Source organism: Larus michahellis, chromosome 4, assembly GCF_964199755.1.
Source record: "Larus michahellis chromosome 4, bLarMic1.1, whole genome shotgun sequence".
Lineage (NCBI taxonomy): Eukaryota > Metazoa > Chordata > Aves > Charadriiformes > Laridae > Larus > Larus michahellis.
In genome coordinates this window covers 51,499,044-51,521,232 of record NC_133899.1, presented here as the reverse complement: position 1 = coordinate 51,521,232, position 22,189 = coordinate 51,499,044, and the positions used below count along the sequence as shown (strand labels likewise).

Genomic DNA, 22,189 nt, shown 5'->3' with positions numbered 1-22,189 from the left:
TAGACAAACCATTGACTATTATTCTGTTCCTCTATCTGTGGATGGCTTCTTGGTGTTAGAGGAAGCTGGCCAGTTACTGCAAAAATTCTGCAACACTCTCTTGACTGAAATGCTGTAGCAGTTTTAGCAGTTTTGAATAACTAACTACCCCTTTGCTAATTTTTGTTTGATGCCCGGTGCTACCAGTAAACCTTTTCAGCAGATCTAATTACACCTCAGGGTGCCTTGCTCTCTGAGTTACCTGGATCATCATTTTGAGTCCTGTGCATTTGATCTGCCCTTGCAGGTTTTGGAGATGATGGCTGACCCCCATCTGCACTGATGGATGTGGGAAGGTGGTTCCTTCCTCTTTCCCCTTCCTTTTCACAGTGTTGGCTTGAGGCACTGTGGGGAGGGAGCAGTGAACACCCCCCAGATGGGGCACAGGCCAAGGAGCCTGGTGTGGAGATGAAATCCCCTCAGCCTGTCCCATGTGGTCCCCAGGAGGTGTCCACTATAGGGTCCTTACCAGAAGACCGGTTAAATGGGATGGAGGACATCTTTCCAGCAGTGTGTGATACTGTTTGGGTGGGCTTTGGAAACTTTCCAGTTTGACACTGAACAATACAAAGTTCATATCTTAAAACAGCTTCTGTTTTGAAACTTTCTTAGCATTTAAAAATAGTAATTCAGATTTTTCACTGTTTTATTTAATCTGAAGATTTCAACACTTTGTCCCATGGTCAAAATGCTGGTAAAGGGGTTTTTTTCCAGTTTATATAAGCAACCTGTCACTGTTTGGTATTTATACTACCCAGTTGATTTCTTAGCAAGAAATCAACCCAGTTTGGGGATAACTCTATTAAAGGTATCAATTGTTCTTTACTGAACCGTATTATGCTAAATTAATTCTTAAATGTTTTGATCTGACTGGTGAGTAGATCGAGGCTGAATGGAAAAAAGTACCTCTCTATTCATCAGAACCTCTGTAGACACTTACAATATTGAGGCATATTATTTTAATTTTTGTCAAGGATTTTGATCATAATTATGGGTGGGTGTCCTTTTGGTGCAGTATTTTAGATAAAAACCTGTAAATCATGTAGTTTTATGTCCAGCTCAAGTTCTGCCAAATTGCCTAAGATGTGATTAATACTCATAATAGCAGCTAAAATTACATTTCGTGTTTTAATAAGAAAGCAGATTTTATCAATAGTCTCTTAAGGTCTGCAGGGTGAGATCATCACTATGTCAATGTCTTGCACAGTGCTGAGTATTTTGACACAGGTAGTAATGGTGCTTTTCTTTTATTAGAAGCAAATTGAACAGCTGGGTACAAATGTCTCCCACTCTCTGTTACAGGAGTGGTCAGTGCTTCCAGGTGCTGCTCGGTCTTTAGGGGTTGTTTTTTTTCAAATGGTTTTACTATAATTATAGAGATGAGAGCTCTTTATGCTTAATCTTGTAATGAGTTCGTTTGCGTAATGCATTTACCCAAGTGGACTTCCTAGATGGTGAAGCACAGAGCTTGCGCATGCTGCACTGGCTACCAGATATGCCGCTGGGGATAAACCAGGGATAAGTGAAAATGCTGTGAGAGAAAACAGCGTGGAGAACTTTAACTATCACTACAGTTAGTGACACAGTGTATGCATTAAAAAAAATAATCAATTTTTAAAATAGTGGCCATTGCTAGCTGGGGATGATAATCTTAAACTAGCTACTATGAGACAGTAAAGTGCTGTCTCCCACTACAGTGCTGTGAACGTTGTGTTGGACATTCCTGTCTGTGGCTGATAAAAATAGAAACAGCTACTGCAATACAAGTATGTGCCTGAGAAGATGAGGTGTGTGGTTCGTAGCTTTGCTTCTTATTCAGCAGGGTTTATACCAAGTGGTTTGCTTTGCCAGCCTGAGCAGTTACTTAAAAGCCATTCTTGTTGGGGTTTGCAGTTTTTTCTTCCCATTTAAAAACCTAGGCTACTGAATTGTCCCCCTTGTGTTGCTAGGAAAACCCCAGAGAGAGAGAGTGAGGTAGCTTATTGATTTATTCTACAAATGTTCCCAGGACCCCTTTGAAATAAACTAGAAACTGGAATGGCTGTGGTGTGCTTTCAAACGGATGCTTAAAGGGTATGATTTTTGCGTCTTGCTCCTCAGACGCTCCGAGGTGTGCACATGATAGGAAACCTGCATTTCTGCCTTGAGCGTGCCTCTGAGAGAGGAATGGTTGATTCTCTTTGGCTCGGAGACCTGTGAAGAAGACACATGTGTGTCTCACATGAACCATCCTCAGCTTGGCAGCCTCGTCCTGTCATTTGCTTCTCATGCTAAAACCAGCATAGTTGAATATGGTATTGCAGTCAGATGTGGTAGCTCCCAGCCCTTATGGGAAAACTCCAGAAGTTTCACTTCCACCCATGCCACTTGCTACAATTTTCCTGCCATCCACAAAAGCAGGAGTGGGTGTTCCTAGTGGTTGCTCCCCTGTTTTGTTCTCAATTAGCTCTACCTTTCCTTCCGTGTATCTCAAAACCATGTGCATGAGGGAAAGGTGGAATAGAGGAAGATCATGCAGAGAAGGCTGATAGATTTAGCAACAGTGCCTCTCAACGTAGTGTGTACCATAGTGAGAGGTTTAACACCAAGTTTTCCTGGCTATGAAATGACCAGAAAGGCACCGTTTGGCGGAGTGCACTGAAATCACTGGTGTTTTCAAAATGACAGTTGCACATTTGGGCCCTTAATAATTACAGGATCATTCTTCCAGCTGAATTGTCTTCCCTAGAATGTGCAGAGGACCTGGGCATGACTGCAAAACAGTTCTAGAAATATCTTGTCGTGCAGTTTTCAATCCTTCTTTCTAAACCTCGCTCCTAGAGTCTGGACACTTGTCTAAGTTTCAAACTTTTTTTTTGGCCCCTTTATAACAAGATGTCCAGAGCAAAACATTACATCTCACCTCCAGTGCGGTGGAAGGAGGGTGGGAGAAGCTGAAGATACTCCATACCCCTAAGGTGCAGTGTCTCTATGTGATACAGCCTACCAGTGCTTTATTATTTCCCCCTGCTATGTTGTGTCACAAATTTCTGTCTAACGTGCTATTTCCCCAGCACTCCCCAACACTGCTGTTTGCTGCATGTCCTTGTGCACTGAATTCTTGTGGTTTGAATTCTTTGTCTCAGGTATGCTGCTCTGCATTTTTCCCAGATGAATTCACTCTTGTTGGTGTTGGCCTCTGCCTCCAGTTCTTCTGCAAGAGTAGAGTCCAGCATTGACTACAGGTAACAAACTACAGTTCACGTTAGAGTCTCATTGCTGTATTTCTCTAGCTCTGGTGATTTTTTGCATCGTTCTCCCACTGCAATTTTCATGAGCATGTTTTTAATTCCTACTTCTTACTTCATCAAAGGATATTTTGAATCAAAACAACCCTAGTAATGATTCCCATCTTTCTTTGTTAGCACCTCCTCTCATGCTACTCCTTGTTTTCGTTTTACATTGTTTTTTCAGTAGTGTCTCTTACCCAGTTTCTGTTGCCAAGATTCTGTCTGTATCCAAGGCAACTCAAATAATTTTGAGAGTAAGATAGTGAGAGCTGATGTATCAATTACTAATATCCAAGTAAATGACCTCTGTGGCACTCCCTTTATGCATCATTGTAATTCTACTTGATTTAAAATGTTTGGGTGCAGTGTGTACAGTTGTGGAGACAGGGAAGATTCCTCACTAATGAAGACCTGCTGTTTTGTAATGCTGCAGCGTGTTCCAGCCTATTCCAGTGCCATGTGCATCACGTGGGCTCTGGGCTGACAGCCAGTGCAAATGTTTCTTCAAGGACTTTAGGACATATTCTAATTATGTTTAGATTCTCCCACTCTCTTTTCATCTGAAGGATGTCACTCTTTTCTGCTCATTTTAAAGTGCGGTGCAAAGCGCTCCATCTGCCAGCACGAGAGGGGCCCACTGGTGCACTTGTGTGAGAGGCAGTAGGATGGCTGGCTTTGTGAGTGACTCTTTAACCTCCAGCTGTGAGAAGTCCCAGGCCTTTGAACACTGTCAGAGCTTGGCCACTGTCCAGCAGTGTTTTCATCCAGCGCTGGAGGAGATATAAGATTGCCTGGAAGAAAGAGCTTCATTTCTCGGAGCCTAGCAGGGGGAAAGGGGGAAGGAGTTGTGAGATGAAGCGTCTGCAACTCTCCGTAGCTGAAAAAAAGCAATGTTTTGTGGAGGAAAATGGAGGGAAAATGTATTTGTGGAAGCTATGCGTGTGAACACGGGCATTCTCTCTCAACCTGGTATTGAATTACGTGATGGGACTACAGCATCTTACCTAGGTGTCATTTTTAAGGGAACTGGAAATGCAAAACAGCGTGCAAGAATAAAGGCCATTAAGCAGTACTGTGCACTGGAACATAATTCTGCAAGGTGAATACAGTGAGGAGAAATCCATGTCTGTATGTGACACAGGGCAAATGTGACCGTGCATTTCTGTGGGTGTCTAGAACAGGCTGAGGCCTTTTGAAAGGGTGGAGGTTCAGCCTGGAGGAAACGTTCCTGATAGGGGGAGGAAGGAGAGAGACACTCTTTCCTGTCCTTACTTTGCAAGTTAACCAAGGGCAAGCCTGTATTCTTGTCTCTGTCATGGTCTATGCCCTCCGACCAGACAATCAGTGCTGAATTGCATGGGTTCTTTCCTGGAGAGCGCCGTGGAATAACACCTTCTTTTCAGCTAAATTAATTTCTCGAGGGTGATATTGTTACATCAGATCCCTGGCTAATTAATGATTCTTATTGTCTAGGCAAGTGCATTAATTAACTGTATACATAAGAAAGTCTGGGTCAAACTTCAGAAAGTCGGCCAGACTCTCTCAATCCCTTTTGGCTGCTGGGATCATCCTGCTGCCTGGTGTGACCTGAGTAATTAGTGTATTGTCAGACTGGCATGTCTCAGTCCTGATTCTCGTTCTCACAAGTTCACGGTAGCATTCAGCAGCAGTTCAAGACTCTGTTGTGGGTGCCATGTGTGTCCAGGAAGAAGTTTTTGTGTGTTCAGGCAGCACCTGACAGTGGCTTGGAAGTAGCTTGGGAACCCCTTTGGTAGGTCATTTGGCATATAACTTCTGGGGCCAATGTTATCGATAGAGTTGAAGTGGCTTCAGGACGGGAATGTGACCAGGGTTTAAAATCTCTAGCCTGGATGTCACTAACAGAACACAAGCCACCTTCAAGTGGTACGTGGCTCAGTAACTGTGGTTGCCACTGGTTGTGGACCATTGTGTACTCCTTCAACAGAAGATGGCGTACAGGCTGTTGTGGAGTTAGTTGTTGGATAGAACTTCTCCTGAAAAAAAGAAAATTTATGTTTTGTTCCTTCCACCTTGCCCAAACATAAGATTAGGAGAGAGGAAGAAAAACTAAGGCTAATTCTCTCCTTTGCCTACACTTGGCTTATATTGCTGTAAGCTTGCTTACCTCAGCATATGTAAGACGAAAGTCAGGCTGTGCTCTTGGGACTGGGTGTGCAAGACTGGAGTAGGCGTCTGGATTGAAGAGGTTTCTTTGTACTTTAATGGGCACTGCAAGGGATTCCCAAGAGAATTATTCAGATGAAAGCTGTTTTTCTATAAGCAGGCTGCATAGAGTCTCATTATTGCTCTGGCTTTTGCTGCACAGCACATATGTTACTGCAGGGTTGTCAGCCTTTCAGTAGATTTCTACAGCGCAATAAAAATAAGTAGATTAACCAAGCAAAGAAGATTAGAGACACTTTGGAGAAGGAAAAGGAAGGGAGGAGGATGAGCAGGAGGGAGTATAAAAAGAGACCACAAGACTGTGAGTGCCAGGCTTTCTGGTGCATGTTACACAGGGTGGCTTTCTTTGTCCCTTTCGGGTTTGGGTTAGGCAGACTGAATAGAACCGATCCTGACGCCATGTCCAAAGAGAAACTGGAGTCACTGGTCAAGAACATGGAGATCATGCTCTCTGAGGTAGAGCAGCTGAAGATCCACTGCACCAAGCAGACGGAGGAGGTGAACCAGGTGGTACAGGAACTGCGCCGGGAGAACAGGGAGCTGACAGAGAAGTACGAGCACATCTGTCAGGACCTGAAGGAGGCCAAGGAAGCCATTGCCCAGCTGCAGGACACCAAGTTTGCCTTTGAGGCAAAGGAGCGGCAAGCACAGAAGCTCAACCGGCAGCTGTGAAGCAGCAGGAAAGAGAAGCGAGAGATTTAACCTGATCGAAAAGCAAACAGAAACCTTCGACTGCTGCAACTGAAAATCCCTGGATCAGTATTTTAAAGCAACCCTTTCCCTTCCTCCTCAGATTAAACCTGTGTGCTGGAAAAAAACATCTCTTGTGGAGGCAAGATCTCAGGCGCAGCTGGAATTCTGCCCCAGAAGGCTCCTTTGTTAACGGCTAAATACCTCATTATGCTGGGAGGGAAATCTCATTCCAGAATCCCTTGTCGGAGATCTGAGCCATAGACATACAGCAACGACTGCCAGGATCTGGGCACCTTCTCATGCCCCGTGGGGGTTGCACAAGGACAGAGCCCTGGAATAGAACTGTCTCTGCCTTGAGCCACTGGAGAGAGCTGTGCTGTGAGAGTCTGCCGAGACGGAGAGAAGGATCATCGTCTTGACAGCCGCTGTTGCTCTGTTTCATTGCTAACTTTTCTCTGTTGCACAGCGAGGCTGTTCTTAGTAGAGTGTCAGCTTCCGTGCTCCCTGACGCTGGAAGACATCATCAAGAGCTTACGTCGTGCCTCAACCTTCCAAGGACTGGCTATCAAGGGCATGTTGGTCCAGAGGATCTTTTAATGCTATTACAGTTGGTGTTGCCCTCTCCCAATTCCAAAGTGAAGTATAAGAACTGGAAAGGTTTCTGTCTCAATTTCCATTTCAATAGCATTAAATCCTAATGACTCCATGTTTAGTATGCTAGAGTTAAACCTCTGCTGAATATAACACTTTTTTAACCGGAGAGCTATGTTTTGGCACTGGATTTACTTTTCTCAAGCAGAAGTAACGTGTATAAACGGACCGGGAATTAGGAGGGATAAATGTATGTGGGGCATGGGGGTAAGAATTGCTTGTCAGAGGTTTTGCTTTCAACTTTTGTCTCTTCTCCTGTCTCTTCTAAGCAGCGTTGGGGGTAGTCAGTGCCAAGCCCAGCTAAGAGCAGGTGACTTTTGACTCCACAGTGAATAGCGGGAGATCTCTGGGGGGAGCATAGAGACATTGCTGAGAGAAAAAGCCTGAATGTTTAAATGCAGAAAAAGCCTGAATGTTAAAATGGAGAATAGCTGGAATAGTTCCAGGCGGATCTTTCTTCATGTTGCCTGTGATGTAGCCAGCTTCCTTCTTCCCTCCGAAGCTTTGCTGTGTTGTTGTCTCTGCCTGGCAAGCTCCTGCCCAGTGAGGGCTGATATTTAGGAGAGGGGGAGAAGCTGTTTCCATCCCTGACGGACTCGAGGGGGAGAAGCTGTTTCCATCCCTGACGGACTCAGGGACATCCTGTGGCATCAGGAACCCAGACGCCAGGAGCAGGGAGTCAGCCCAGGGGGAAGGGGAAACCTGGCTGCTTTCCTTTCCATGTGGAGATTCAAGCAGGGGCAGAACAGTTCATCAAGACCTTCTCTTAGGACTCAGTCCAGCACTGGTGAAAATAATTGTAGTTTTGTCATTGATTATAAAAATTCTGAGATCAGGCCTAGAATTATCTAGTTATTATTCCTTCTCTGCCCTCCCTTCTGCCATATCAGTCTAGGCCTGACCAAAACCTTTGGAAATTAAAGTCTTCCCATTAATTTGACTGACCTCTGGGCCAGACCTTCTGAGCAGAGGGCTGTGGTTTGTGTGGCAAACAAAGCACTGGGACATCCATGGGGAACAGCTTTTCCTGTGAATTGCTGTAAGTGGGAGATGTGACAACGTGTTTTGTTAAATCTGTGTGATCTAGACTTTTATTTTTTGCTATTTTGGGTGGAGCAGATTGGAATATGTGGAAAACATTTGGGAGATCGGAGACTGTCCTTTATGTTTTCAAATGTAATCTGAATACGAACGACCAGCCTTGACCCTTTGCTCCTTGCTCACCAGTGACAGCTTGGGGAGCATAAGAAATCACCATTAATCACTATATTTGTTTGTATATGAACTAGAAATGTTTTCTCTTGAAATTAATTCTCTAGCCCGAATCTGCTTACCACCTGTGATTTTTCCTACTTTTTATATATCATTAAAATGTAAAACCAACAATAAAAGGAAAACAAACAGCTGAATGAGCGTCTGTTCTGGATAAGGCATTGCCTCATTTAATGCATGTATGTGTTATTTTTTTAGTGTGTGTATGTGCTTGCTGAATATAATTATTCCAGTTTAAATCCTGTGCAGCAAGGAATGGGCTAATGGAGACCCTCCAGATCTCTCTCTGTTCCCCCGTTAATCTCTCTCAAGGAGATTCTCTGTATGGCTGCGAAGTTCACCCTACAGGATTTAAAACCATGATACAGAAAAAGAAAATGGGACTGTAGTGTCCTTATGATCAGTTTCTTAATAATTAACAGGATTCAAAGTGTCTCATTTTAAGGAAAGCTGTGAGAATAATTTAGTGTAAGTATCCTAAGATTTGGGGTGGGACATTTGAAAAACTTGATGCATTATCCAATGCTAGATTGTGTCCTGGATTTGCCTAGATGGGTTAAACTTGGGAGAATTTGGGCTGGTTTAAAATCAATTGTATTACATGTAGGTCCTCTGTTTTTTATGTGCAAATCTTTGTGTATCCAAATATAGTCTTAGCAATGGATTAATGCCTCCACTTGTGTTCTGAGGTACCGTGTGTTAGAGCACCTTTCACCACAAAGTTTGCCTGGAATTAGTCACAGGGCTTTGAAGTTGGTTTTGCTTTTTGAACACCGACATTATCAGTACGTGCTGCTTTTCTTCTTCAAATGGCCTAAGGATGAAGAGCTGAAACTTGTGTGTAGCATCATCAGCTTCTTCAGAAAGTTGGCCTGAATAAAAGTCTCGCCTGATTTGGGTGAGAATCAAAATAAATATGAAGTGACAGGTTTACCATTTCGCTCATTTTGGAAAGGGATGAAGAAGAGGTATCTAGTTCTTTGAATACAAAAAGCAAATTTATTTGTAGGCTCTCTTGGAGAGCACAGCACAGGAATTGGCTCAGTTGTCAAGAAGGGACTAAGAGGAGAGGCCAAGTTAGACCAAGTGCCTGTGAGTTGGTCTGTTCTTGGAGCAGATTTACAGCAAAATACTGATGATTGCATTGTTTTTCACTTTTCTGGGCTGCATTATATGGAAGTGTGCAAGAAGGGAGACTGGATAAGAATGAAGCTGATACTTCTATTTCTTTGACATTCACCAAGAATGTGCTTGGGTGAGGGGGAGGGAGTTTAATGATGCACATGAGCATATGAGCTGGGGGATGGGAATCCTGGACAAGTAGCTCGCAATGGACAAGAAATCATGTTGGCAAATCAAAAGTAGAAGCTAGAGGTATCTTGGGATTTGTAAGGAGTATAAGTGAGGAGAAGCACAAATTTGTTGGGGTGTACTCACTTATTGAATAAGCAAAAGTGGGCTGCTTCTGTGCAGCCAGGAAAACATGAGGAAAACCTCCAAAAAGTAGACTGAAAGTCCCCAAAACTTCATGAAAGCACAGCCCTACAGCCCCTGCATGAAAGAGGTGAAAGAGCCCTTATTTCATTACCTATCACTGCTCATGAAACCTGCCTTTGGAAACATCTCCAGATTTTAGAAATACAGTGTCTCCAGAACTTGTGAATGTCAGAAGATGGAGTTTGACCCTCTAGATGAAAAATCATGTGGAAATGTGAATACAGTGTAGAAGGCGAATTTTTCAGAAGTTTGTTTGGTCTAGGTCTGTATGTATCTAGTTCTCTGTAGTGATAGTTTTGCAGTCCTCAAAGCTCTGGCTTAGGTCATCTTGAGTTATGTTCCAATAACCCTATACCCTATATCCCAATACTGGAGTCTATTCTCCACATATCTTATTCCAGTTTCCTCCCTTGTGTTGCTGACTTCAGTGGCTGCACACTGGCAAACCACAGTAAAATTATCTCTGCTAGTAACAGGATCTGTACAAAAGTTGTACAGGGTCAATTCCTCTGCAGCAGTCCTCAGTGCTTGAAAGAGTTCATGGTTAGCCAGGTCTCTGGGGCAGATACATACCAGTGCAAGAGTTACTGCAAGAGCATAACAGGCTCTAATAGGCAGTTACGTTGCACAGCAGAGCTCATCGGTGCGTAATATGCTTTCTGACTTTCCTCTAGGGACTTTGTGGTGTCTCCAGGACATGAAATTGAGCTTCTTTTCCTGAAGGGTTGGCAAGGGTTCATTCTACGTACTGAGAGGCTGTGATCCAGAGGGCTAAACGACATGCCTATCCTGCGATACTAAGCGAGAGTCTGGTAGGAATGGTGTTATTGGTGCGCTATTCAAGTTTGAATCAAATTTTACTTTTCTGCCTTTTCTTTAAAAAAATAATAAGAAAAAATTCAGTATGTCAAACGATGTGTTCTTTTCAGAGTGAGCTGAAGCCTCCTGTTTTCAGACCCTTGTGCGGCTGATGGAAGGAGTGAAATGCTGTAGCGTCTCCAGTAGCAGTGGACTTGGTCTGACATCCCAGAAACCCTTATTTATTTACCTTGTTGTTCAGTCATCAACACACTTACCTGGGATGTCAGATTACTCCTCAGTGTTATCCTATGCTCAGAAGAATTTGAGCATATCACCTGAATAAAACGCCCCAAATAGTAGACTAAAGTATTTGAATGGCTGTCAGTTTCCCTTGATTAGGCTACTGCACTTACCTAAGAAACTGGTATTAGTCTGAAATCCAAGCACGGCAAACATCCAATTTTTAAGCATGTGACCCAACCATAACCATAACATCACAGATCCTTGCTCTTTGGCTTAAAGAGTAAGGGGCTGATCAAGAACACCAGTTTGTAATGTGTCTGTATACCATGGTTTCCTGATCACAACAGTCTCCTGGGAGGTTCAGATCCCCTAAACAAACTGAACACAGATCCTTTACTTCCTTGGGTGAATGCTCAAGACACCAAGACCAGCTTTTCTTCTGGAAGCTTTGTGAGTCTTGTCTGAATTTCCTGGATGCTGTTCAGGGGGAGGGGAGAGGAGGTAGAAGAGTTAGGAGTGAAGTTGCCCTCTGGGAAGAAGGAGAGGTGGGGAGAAGGTGGTTTTAGTTTTGTTCTTATTTCTCACTAATTAATTTCTCTGAAGTCAAGTCTGTGTCTTGTAACTGGTGAATAATCTCCCTGTCTTTATCATGACTGACGAACTTTTCCATCATATTTTTTTCCCCTGTTCTCTTGAGGACAAGGAGTGATAGGGCAGCTTGGTGGCCATCTGGTGACCAGCCAAGGTCAACCCACCACAATGCTATAAGTGTTAGACTAGTTAGACTGGAGCTGTGTCCAGTAAAGGATGCAAATCTTTAGACAGTCTTTGAAAACAGCATCTGGCAGTAAGGAATCCAGGTGGTTTGTTTCTATGAGATGTACTTCTGGAGTATAACAACAGAGAAAGAAGTCTTACTACAGACCTCTGGCCACATAACTGTTGAAATCCCAGTATCACAGCTCCTGTATAGATTCCTTCTTGCCAAAAGCACTTCACTGATGGGATTAGAAGGGATATCTTGTTCAGCAGTATCCATTTACTATGTGTTCACCTCAACTGTTTATTCTTGATGATCACATCTGTGACACCCAGGTGCCATTGCCTCCAGGCTAGCCACTGAATAGAGCTAGTGGCAAGAGGCAAATGCCTGTGGTCTTGACTGTACTCACTCCATAGTGAACTTACCAGGAGACGAGAATGATTTTGAATTGGTGGATTACCTTACTTTCATTAAATGATAGGTGTTGAAAACAATTTCAACATAGGGGTCATGTCCGTTCTCCCAGAGAAAAGGTACACACACAAAACTTTCTGTGGAACTACAGGGCAAAGGTTTACTTCATATTTGCATTGTCTTTTTCCTGATAAGGACTGGCCTCAAGTTCAAATCCCAAACTAATAGCTTCTGATTTTGTCATGTCTCTACTAGAACCAGGAAGCATAGGCAGATTTTTGTTTCCTTTTGTTAATAAAAGGAGTTTCATTAATGTTTCCTGTTGCTTAGTTGTGGTAAAAGTCTGGTCACTTCTTGTTTTATTTTAGCATCTCAGGAGGTTATCTATTAAGTATTTATGGGGTTAAAAATTAATCCAGATGTGTTTACGCAGTATCTGCTTTAATGCAGTAGGCACAGCTGTTTTTTGGATGTATCCTGGCTAGATTCCAAACCGAGCAGTCACATTTTCCCTGTCTCTGAACTCCCTTGTAGTTCTAACTATCAACAAGAACACAAGAACCACAAGAACATTACTAAGCTTGGTATTTCCAAAAACATTCACTGAGGGTCCTGCTGCTGTGAGAAGAAATTTTAAGAATCAGGTATTGATAAATTTGTATGGAGTTGTGGGTTTTTGCTTACTGTTTTTGAACCTTTAGGATTGGATTTCATGTCTTTTCTTGCCAATGATACAGGCTAAAAGCTTTAAACTGATCTGAAAGTGTGGTTTATTCATATGAGGCCATGGGTTGTGGCTTTGGTTTGTGGGGGATCAAATATCATGCAGCTTAGGACATAACTGTGACAGCTGGCAGGATGGCAGTAGCCAACGGCCAGTTGAGAGTACAGACGGATAAAGAAAAAGCATATGCTGATGTAACTTGTTTCTGATGGAAAAGGAGGGCCCACAGCTTGTCCCAAGGCCAAAATTTGTTTTCTTACGGGGAAAATTTGAATCTAAAGGGCCAAGATGGTAATCTCTGTATTCTTAATTAGGTGTTAACAATGTAACAATGTCCAATTGTTGTCTGTCCTGACAAGGGGAATGTAGGAAGCCACGCATCAGCACCACCATTAGGCACTCTTCTGGGGTGTGTCATGTCTTTCAACCTTTGGGGTTCCCCTGCTTCTTGGTGGAGGTGTTGCCTTTTTTTTTTTGGTGTTCCTGTTAGGGTTTGTCCCTGTCTATTATGTCAGAGTTAGCTTGGACAGGGAAGTACAGGATTGCTTTTGGTTGTGGAAAAGGTGTGACTCTTGTTTGAACTCTGTCCCCTTTGGCATGAGTAAGGGTAGGATTTGAGTACTGTGTACCTTTGTGGCCAGTTGCCACACAGGGCTTGACCAGGAGGTGTGAAAAGAACTGTAGTCCTAGAATAAAATTGCTTCTGTGTCACATGGCGCATTTATGAGGCTGCTAGAAACTTCTTTTCAGTTTGGAGCTGTATGTGTCTAGACTTGTCAACAGTTGCCAAGGAAATTATCTCTTTTAATAATTTAAAGCAGTAGCGTGGCCAAGAAGAGAGTAGTGATACCAGTTCTGGGGATTTCATTGCACATCTTGCTGTCTTCCTTGGAAGACTGAGCTCGTGGAGTTACCTGAAGGTAAAAGCTTCAGCATTCCTTTTGAAAGCAAGGTTCTGTATCTCATGGTTTCAAATGAACCACAGATGAAAAAGGACTCTAACACTGGAAGGCAAACAAAAAGACCAACCCAAACTCAAGACTTTAAAGCTATTCTCATCATCCTGGAGACCTCAATCATAACATTTTTTAAGTAGTGTTGAAATGCTGATAGCTGTTATAATTGCTGGACCAGAATCTATTTTTATAGATCAGTGATATTTGTATTTCAATATTTATTTGTTTTATACTAAGCAGAGGGCAAAATCAGTAGGGGGCGAATTACCTGTTTTCGAGATAAAACAGCAGCAACACGTAAGTTGTTATGCAATGATTTCTCTAGTATTCACATGATTAACGGCACAAGTTTTTCCTTGTAATGCGTCCAGCTAGATTCCTTTTCCCTTAACAGTTTTTCTGTTGCTGAATTGTTCCTTCATGGCATTTTTCAGAGGGTATCTGAATTGCATGGCATTTGTTAGAGGAGAAAAATAGAGAAACCTGAGCTGCCATTGTCTTTGGTTAAATTCAGGTCTGTATCCAAAGCTCTGGTATATTCCGATCTTAGGGACCTGCTGAACTCTGCCCAGAGCCAGATCTAGCTGCAAATTGTATTTAAGTTCAAACTTCCTTTGGTCAAAAGTGTATCTGTGAACTGTGACTCAGGTTTTAGTTTTAAAGTAAATGTTAAGTCAAATAATTTATTTTTAGAGTTAGGAACTTACTGAAAATGAATACCAAAGGGATATGTGGATAACTGTCTCTCTTTTGATATGCTGCCTACAGCTAAAATAAAACTAGTTACAGAGGGCCCCACCCCTGCAATAACTTAAGGCACAGTTTAGAGATAACGTGTGTGCTCACACTCGTGTACAGGAGCTAGAAACAATTCCAAAACGTGCGTGTATGCATGCTCACAACTCTCGCTTTCCCAAGCAAAAGCGAAACCTCTTGTGAAGAAACTAGGGGCTGAAGGGGTTAAATGAAATACAACTCTCCTTTTCCTGTGCAGCAAGGATTAGTAACCAAACAGAAGCTGGAGAGAAGAGCGCTTAAGAGCCACTGTTTGAACCAGAATAGGAAAGTGGGTTTTGGAACTTGGCTGAAGAGTGGTGTGTGGTGCAAGTGTCTCCAACTTTTGCACTCACCTTTCACAGGTATACCGAGAAGGTAAGAGTTGACTTCGTGCTCTGGGCTGTCTCCTGATCTCTCTACCTGGACATGTATTTTCTATTAGTCTTTTCAATGCTGTTTGTGCTTTTTAAGCTATTTTTTATTTCCCACCATTTTTTGTCCTTCAGTTAAGGGTGCAGGGGAGAGGAGAGACCAGAGTCCTTATGACTGCAGAATTTTATTTCCTAGAAGGGAGGGAAGAAGACACTACGTGTATTTGGTGAACATCACCCTCTTACTCACAGTTAATTACACTGAGACTTAATGTAATCAAAACTGCTGTTCCTGATACTGTGGGTGGGAGGAGCAGCGGGGTGGAAGGGGAAGGTATAATATTGATAGGATGCTGGACAAACATAGCAGAGATGTTGACTGGAGAAACATAATTTTTGCTGGTAGGAATAAAAGCCTGGCCAGGTGCGAAGACTCTTGTACCCCCTCACGGTGCCCCCTGGAGTGCTCAGCTGCATCTGTTCATGTGGTAGCAGGTGCTGAGGGGAGGGAGTGTCTCCTAATCAGTCTTGCATTGCTCTCAGCTGTGTGAGACAGGATCCATTTGGGAGGCTCTTCCCAGCCAAATGATGCTGTCAGAGTCAACGGACCTGTTTGTGAAAGGGGAGGTTTGCAGGACCGGATCTCTCATCCCTGAGGAAATCTGGCGGGTGAGGCAGGCCGAGGCGGCAGCTCCAGGGACCTGTCCTGGCACGGAAGTGGTAATGGGCACATGTAGCAGTGTGGCAGAGCTGCGGATTTGCCTGATGCCCTGGTGTTCCTTCTGGGTGGTTGGGTGGAGGTAGAGGAGCAGTTGATTTAAAAACTTGAGTTTCAAAGCTTTGATGAAGGTAGTGTCAGTCTTGCATGGAGTTCATGGGACTAGGAATAACTGGTGTTAGTAAAGGAGCGTAGGGAGATGGTACGTTTCTTTATGTCTGTCTTTAGAGACCCTAAAGAAGGTTGGAAACACTTATGCTTATTGCTTTTGGAAGTGTCTACACAGCACTCGGGGTTTGTTTTATCCATTCTACATTGCACTTATGAGGGCCCTTCAACAGCTTCTCTGTAAGCTGACTTGCCACTTCAGTGTTTCTCTCCTGGCTTCTTAGAGGTGTGCCGTCCCCTGTAATGGCAGAGCATTTCTCAGTCTCTGTACACAGAGCTGCCATGAAAAACCACTTTCTGAGATGCAGCACGTTGGTGGGCCAGCGTGCTACGCAGCCACGTGTGTGTTGGACAGGTTCATTGCGGACTTTCAGGACAAATACTTTGCTGTTACAGGGAGCAAAGGGAGGTGTTTGTGATGTGCAACAAAGGTAGGTAGGACCACGTATTTTTGGCATGGCATTACCTTAAACTAATACTCGTTCATGTTAGTAAATGGCAAGATTAACAAAATGCAAACAAATAAGATGTAGAGCAAATTTGCTATCTCTGGAAGTTTTGCTTTTAGCATATTTTCCTGTCCAGTGTGAGATAATTGAGACTTCTTTTTCAAGCACATTTTCAGGTTCTCGCACACTGTGGACCATTCTGACACCTCAGAGGTGTTTGTTTTTAAAATATTTTGCTTCTTGAGTGTAAATGCTTGCTGGCTTCACAGAAATGCTGGGGTTGGGGTAGTTACTCTGTAGCATTTGCATATTCCAAATCTGTTTACTAGTAAACGGTCTACTCCATAGCATTTTCCAAAAAGTGTGTGACAAATGACTTGAGGTGATTTTCAAGAAAGGGTGTAGCTTTTTGTTTGCTGGTCTCTCTCTGTATATGTATATAAAATAGTGTTAAGTATAAAACAAATTAAATTGTCTTAATTTTAAGGGGAAAGTAGCTGTCGTTATGGTACTACAATGCTATAGAGAAATTAGAGAATGGATGATCTCAAATGTTCAATAAGTGCAGTACTTTTTGACGCAGATTCTGTAACTCCGGTTTTGGGTTTGGCTCTCTCTCTGATCCCACTACTTACCAGCTTGGGTAAAAGAGACTGCTGGTAGAGCTCATCTAATCTAGTTGCTTAAGGGATTACTTGTCTCACAAATTAGGCATCAAGATTCAGTTAGAATCTGTGCAAATGGCTGTGTCCTGACTTGCTGTTTAGGAAATGGGAAAGGAGTTATGTTGTTGCAGCTGGTTTTCCTGGTGGTCCTTGACTTTGAGTTAGAGCAAATCTTATTCTAAAGGAACACAGATGTTCTGTTAAAATGGTGAACCTGGTAAAAAAAAAAACAACTCCGATCTTGACTGAGGGTCCCTTCTTCTGAATGCAGTGTAAATAAGGCAAAATACTGTTCTGTGCCTCAGAGCAGGTAGGGCTTAGGCTGCCAGAAGGCTTTCTCTTTGTTTAGATGAGGGCTTTAAATGTTAATAAAATGTTAAGCATATGCATGTACCTTGCAACTCATCAATACACAGCAAACAAACAGCTTTCTTATAAGAGGATGAGAGCTGCTGTTTTGTATAACAACGGCACCTAGAATACATAGGACACAATTGTGATCATCCTCTTGATTCGTGTTATAGGCTCATCATTAGCTGAGTGAAGGGGCAGATGTTCTAGTGGCATATTGACGCTCAGTGAACTACAGAGGAAATAAGTTTCTTTGCTCTTAGGTCTGTGGGAAGGATTATACAAAACTGATGATAAACCCCTCAGTATACCTAGCATAGCTGCTGAGCCTAGACAGTGATGGATGGTTGCTCTGATCCAGTACAGTCATTTGCAGTTATGCCCATGGTATGATGGACCTGTCAAAAGAATATATTTCACTGGAAATAATACTCTGCTGGATACAGTGTCACTCTCTCATTTTTTAACACTCTTGGATCTGAAATGTGATTTGTTGTGGTCCACTCTTGTCTTGGATGATTAATAATAATGGTTACTAGATGTCTGAGAATGGACTTTAATATAAAAGGATTTGAGTGGGTACCTACTCATATGCATAGCCTATGTACAAACCGCTTCTTTATGCTTTCTCACACAGTAACAAGCTCGCCTTCTTGACACGCAGTCATGATGTATAGAAAACAAGTACCATCCACAGTTTGTTTATGTCTCTGCCTAGCCCTTAGAGCAGTAATTGGAGGCTCTGGTTTGGGCATCTGTGGGAGAAACCAGCTTCAGAGCAAAGAACCAATTTATTTTTAGATCACACTGTTGTCGTTTTGCTGTGATCACACAGTCGAGCATGTGCTTCCTTTGAGATCTCTCCAGGCACTGCAGTGTGATCGCACCCTCCTAAGATCATTTTTTATGAAGTTAATTTTTAGTGACAGATGAAAGATGCTAGGGCCGGTATCCTTAGAGACTGTAGCCCTAATTCCACTAGCACGTGTTCTGCCTCCTAAGTTTGTTAGTCAGAATTTCTGGATTTTTTTTTTTTTTTCCTTTTGATTTCTTTTAGTTCTCCTCATGTTAGTCATCTTTCCCTTGCAGAGTAGTGTGAGTAAGCCCACTGGCTTCTCAGGGGGAACTCCTGCTTCGTACCACTGAAGATATGTCTGCATCGCAGTCAGTAAGGGTGATTCCTTAGGGAAGAGATGTACCCATACAATGTGGTATGCTTGGCATGTTTATAGATATATATTTAAAACTGAGTAAGCTTTAAAAAAAAAACCCAAAAGCTATCTTAGGCTCCAGAAACAATGTAGAGGCAGCGGCAGTCAAAACCCACATGAGGTTCAGGGTAAATACTGTCATGTTTTCCTGTCTATGTTATTAGTCCTCAAGCAAATTTATTTAAAGGTAACACAGGTGCTCCCTATGTGTACTACAAGCATAGGGTTGGATGTAGCGCTAACACCTGCTCAGCGAGCAGATGTAGATCTTGCAAACAGAGGCAGAAAACAATTTGCATTGTTTTAAAATTTCCTTTTGAGATAACACTCATTTTTATTTTTTAACCCCTTGCACAGTGCAGAAGATCGCCATCTTTATATTCAGGATGGAATGAAGTTAAAATTAGAAGTAAGTTTCCAGCATCGAAATCCTTTGCTTTCCTAAAGAAGTCTCCAAAATTTGAATTGGAAGAGATTAGTCTCAGCAGGCTAACATGTTTGTAAACAGCAGCAGTGCTCAGTGATGGGTAATATTCCAGATCAGGCTAAATAACTCACATAAATGAAGCTTGAGCTGTGACAGGACAGTAGTAAATGTGAAAGGTTGTTAGCTATTCCTCTTCAATTATTTTAGTGTTTGGGATATATCCTTGTCATGTATTTTTTGTAGGCAGGGTGTAGCTTCTCGTTGCAATGTTAACTGTCTAAATTAGTCTGTGTGCACTTGTCGTTATCCCTATGCGCTCCCAGATTTAATTAACAGCTAAGCACAGTGAGACTACCAAAATAGAAGGCAGAATCCTATCTTTGCTCCTTATAATAAATCTCTGGCTGCAAACCTAATAGTGGAAGGCTGGTTGCAGAAAATTGAATCTCAGCTGATATTAATAGGTAGGCAGAAAGTTGTCCTCATGAAATACTCTCTCAGCTCCTGTAAAGGGATGGCGTAGTGACCACATTTACTTGGAAGATGTTGCTTCACTGACCTAAACCTTAGATACTTCATTGTGGATTTTGGAGAGTGGGAAAGATGCAGATCTGCCTCTTCTCCTACCCACTGATAGGGTATGGTGTGAGGCCTGACTAGAACTTCTGTGTGTTTCGCAGTCTAATCTTGCTCTTGCACTTGATGATTTTTCACCTACAGTTTTGTGTGATTTCGGTGTTCGAATTAAAACTCTATAACAAAGGCTGGCACAGCTTTCCCAGGTGTGGCTGAACTTGGCATTGCTGTAGAAGTCCTCTGTAAAAGCATTGTCAGTCTGATTCAGCCACAGTAAGCGATGGCCTGGTGCAGATTTATGTGCCTATTATAAATCAGGCTGAAGGCTGAGATGAAAGCCTACTGACAGAGCAGTCTAGAAGATGCTTATATGTTACCACTGCTCAGTTCTCCAGCCAGCTGGTGCTTTGCTGCTCTGCTCATTAGTAAGTTTTTGTAACTTATTTTTCATTTAACAAGGTGATTTTTAAAGTTTTTAAAATTTATCTTTCATAATATGCATAATATGGCTGAAAGTATATCTCATCAGGATTACTTTTTTGACGAGGCTTCTTCAACTCCCAGCATGTAGTTAGAGTGAATTAATAAATCTGGATACCAATGGGAAAGATACCTTCGTAAAACTTCTACTCAGACAACTTGTGTCTTGTTTTCCTTTAGTCTCTCTTCTTTCCCACTAAGCCCTTTCAACCAGTCTCGTACTTAAACACGTTTATAAACATTTATCCCTTGCTTTGTATATAAATAGCTCTTTAGGAATGCGTCTCATTCCGTGGTCAAGGCAAAGGAAATTCAGCATCCTCCTGCTTTAACAGACACATGCACCTTAATTGTCACATCCCGAAGGACATTAGGCCCAGGATTTTCTTTGGCAAAATGTCAAGCAAAAGATGGTTTACTATAGCCAGGGAAGAAAACAGGCATATTAAGAAGTATCTTGAACATGATATCTTCTGTCTAAAGGGGTGGTTGGTTTCTTGTTCCTCTGGGCTGTGTGATGTGATCTTCATGCTCTCCCAACTCGGCTCCCAGCCTAAGTAAAATAAGGTTTTTCCCTACCCTCAATCCCTGCTCCATGGAGCCACTTTCTCTCCTCGCCTTCATCTCATCGTTTTGCTGTATGTGTATATTTTCCCTTTTTAACTCTTCCACCCAGAAATTAAAAGGTGCTTCTCAGTAGACAAGGCAAACAAAAGCAAGCTGGAACCAAGATATGATGGATGTTTTGAGAGCAAAGCAAAAAATCTTAATGTCTTTAGAAAATGTAATGAGTCTGAAAGCTAAAAGACCGCTCTGAGTCAATGGCTAACAAAATTTATGCCAGTGGATAATTGGGCAACCTATCATCATTTTTTGTGACTTCTCGCCTCCTTCAACCAAACTTCTAAAAATATAACAACTGAGTGAGATATGATATGTTAAAGGCGGGTGTTAAAGGCGGGGGGAGTTGGGTGTGGAGGAAAGGGAAGGAAATTCTGAAAAGGTGCGAGTAGCAGGATCACAGTGACAGCTTCTGGTTTAGTGCTCGATGTGCTAAACTTTACAATAAGCAATTTCTGTCTATATTGCAACAGGCAAATATTTATTGCTGGGGTGGCCCACCTATGGCTCACAAGCCATGCAAAGGCAGCTTCTGTGTCAGGGCTACCTCAGATGGGAATAATAGGTCTACATTGGGTAATTCAAATCCCCAGCCAGGAGACGAAATGAGCTGTAAGGACCTGCTGAAGCTAGTATTGCTGGGTGGCTTTGCTGCTTACCTGCATGCCCAGCTAAATCTTGTCTGGCAATAGAGAAGTGGGAATCCTGAAGGGGTCTTTTTATCTTCTGCCTATGAACCACTCCCAAAACAGTCCCTGGCCCACCTATGTTGTATGTGTCTTTGGCCAAAGAATGATTTAGAAACACGTTTCACAGGCAAAAGAAGACTGGTCTGTCTTATGTGCTAAACAGAGAAGAAACGCATAGCACTGGTTGTCTAATTATTGTCAAAAAGAATAGAGAAAAACCCAGACTGATAAATCTGTGAGCAATGGAACTCATGAAACCTGTTTTATTTTGACTTTGTGATCTGATTCTGTAGTGTCTAAACAGCTTAAGCTCTTGTTTAAGCAAAGCTGAATTATTTGTAACATCTCTTTCAAGTTTGGATTCCCTTCTATTGAAAAAAAAAAAAGTCATCATCTCTCTGAGTTAGAAGTCCAGTACATCTCTTCATCCCGGACCAGTGTCTTTTCCCTCAAACAAAAGTTAAGTTTATGGTTTTGAAACCCTGAAATTAGGCAGCTGATTCAAAGTTATTTTTACATATATATACAGGCAATGTAGGTCTTGTTTCCCTAGGAACATGGATTTTGAGAGGTTTTTCGGAAAAGAGGCCAAGTTTAAGTAAACAATCTTGAACTTTGTTTATGTGTTGGAAGGCAGGATTTGCACACATAAAGTAAATACAGGAGTCATTAAAACTATCCTTGATTCTGAAACATACTTCTGGTCTTAATGAAGATTTGACTGATCTTGCTAAGCCTGCCTGGCCCTGGATAAGAGTTTGTAACTAAATAAAATATTTTTACAGCAGTTCACTGCTGGCTTCACTATAGAGAAATCTCCAAGGCTGCCCATCTGTCTTTTCTAGACCTTCTATTTGCTAAGGCAAAAGCTTCTTTCCTGAGTGTGTTCAGTGTTAAGTCCTGAAATAAGGGCGCTTATCACAGTTTCCAGTTGTGCTGGAGTTTTTGTGTTCTGTCCAGTTATGAAATTCCAGGGGGCCTTTATGGCCCTCTAACTCTCCTGTCCACAGTGCCAGGGAGAAACAGGTGCTGTGGAGGAAGATCAGAAAGGGCACCAGAACATCCTTTCAGAAGTTTCTGAAATTTCCACAAAATATGATTTGATCCATACTGTTTTGGAATAGAAATAAGGGTCCTGAGATGCTGAAAACAGATTCAA

General features: G+C 42.4%; 1 protein-coding gene across 6 annotated transcripts in view; it reads left to right on the top strand.

Moving 5' to 3' along the window:
- Window positions 1-12,383: 12,383 nt before the first annotated feature.
- Window positions 12,384-22,189, top strand: part of PAPLN (papilin, proteoglycan like sulfated glycoprotein) — a 56,432-nt gene continuing 46,626 nt past the window's right edge. For 2 of the 6 annotated variants that reach the window (XM_074584719.1, XM_074584713.1), the window contains exon 1: window positions 14,545-14,679. The gene's annotated coding sequence lies outside the window, so the exon portion shown is untranslated. Of the gene's footprint in view, window positions 12,492-14,379; window positions 14,680-15,279; window positions 15,345-22,189 lie in introns of those variants that run through there. The other 4 variants (XM_074584718.1, XM_074584715.1, XM_074584717.1 and 1 more) reach the window with 4 other exon arrangements.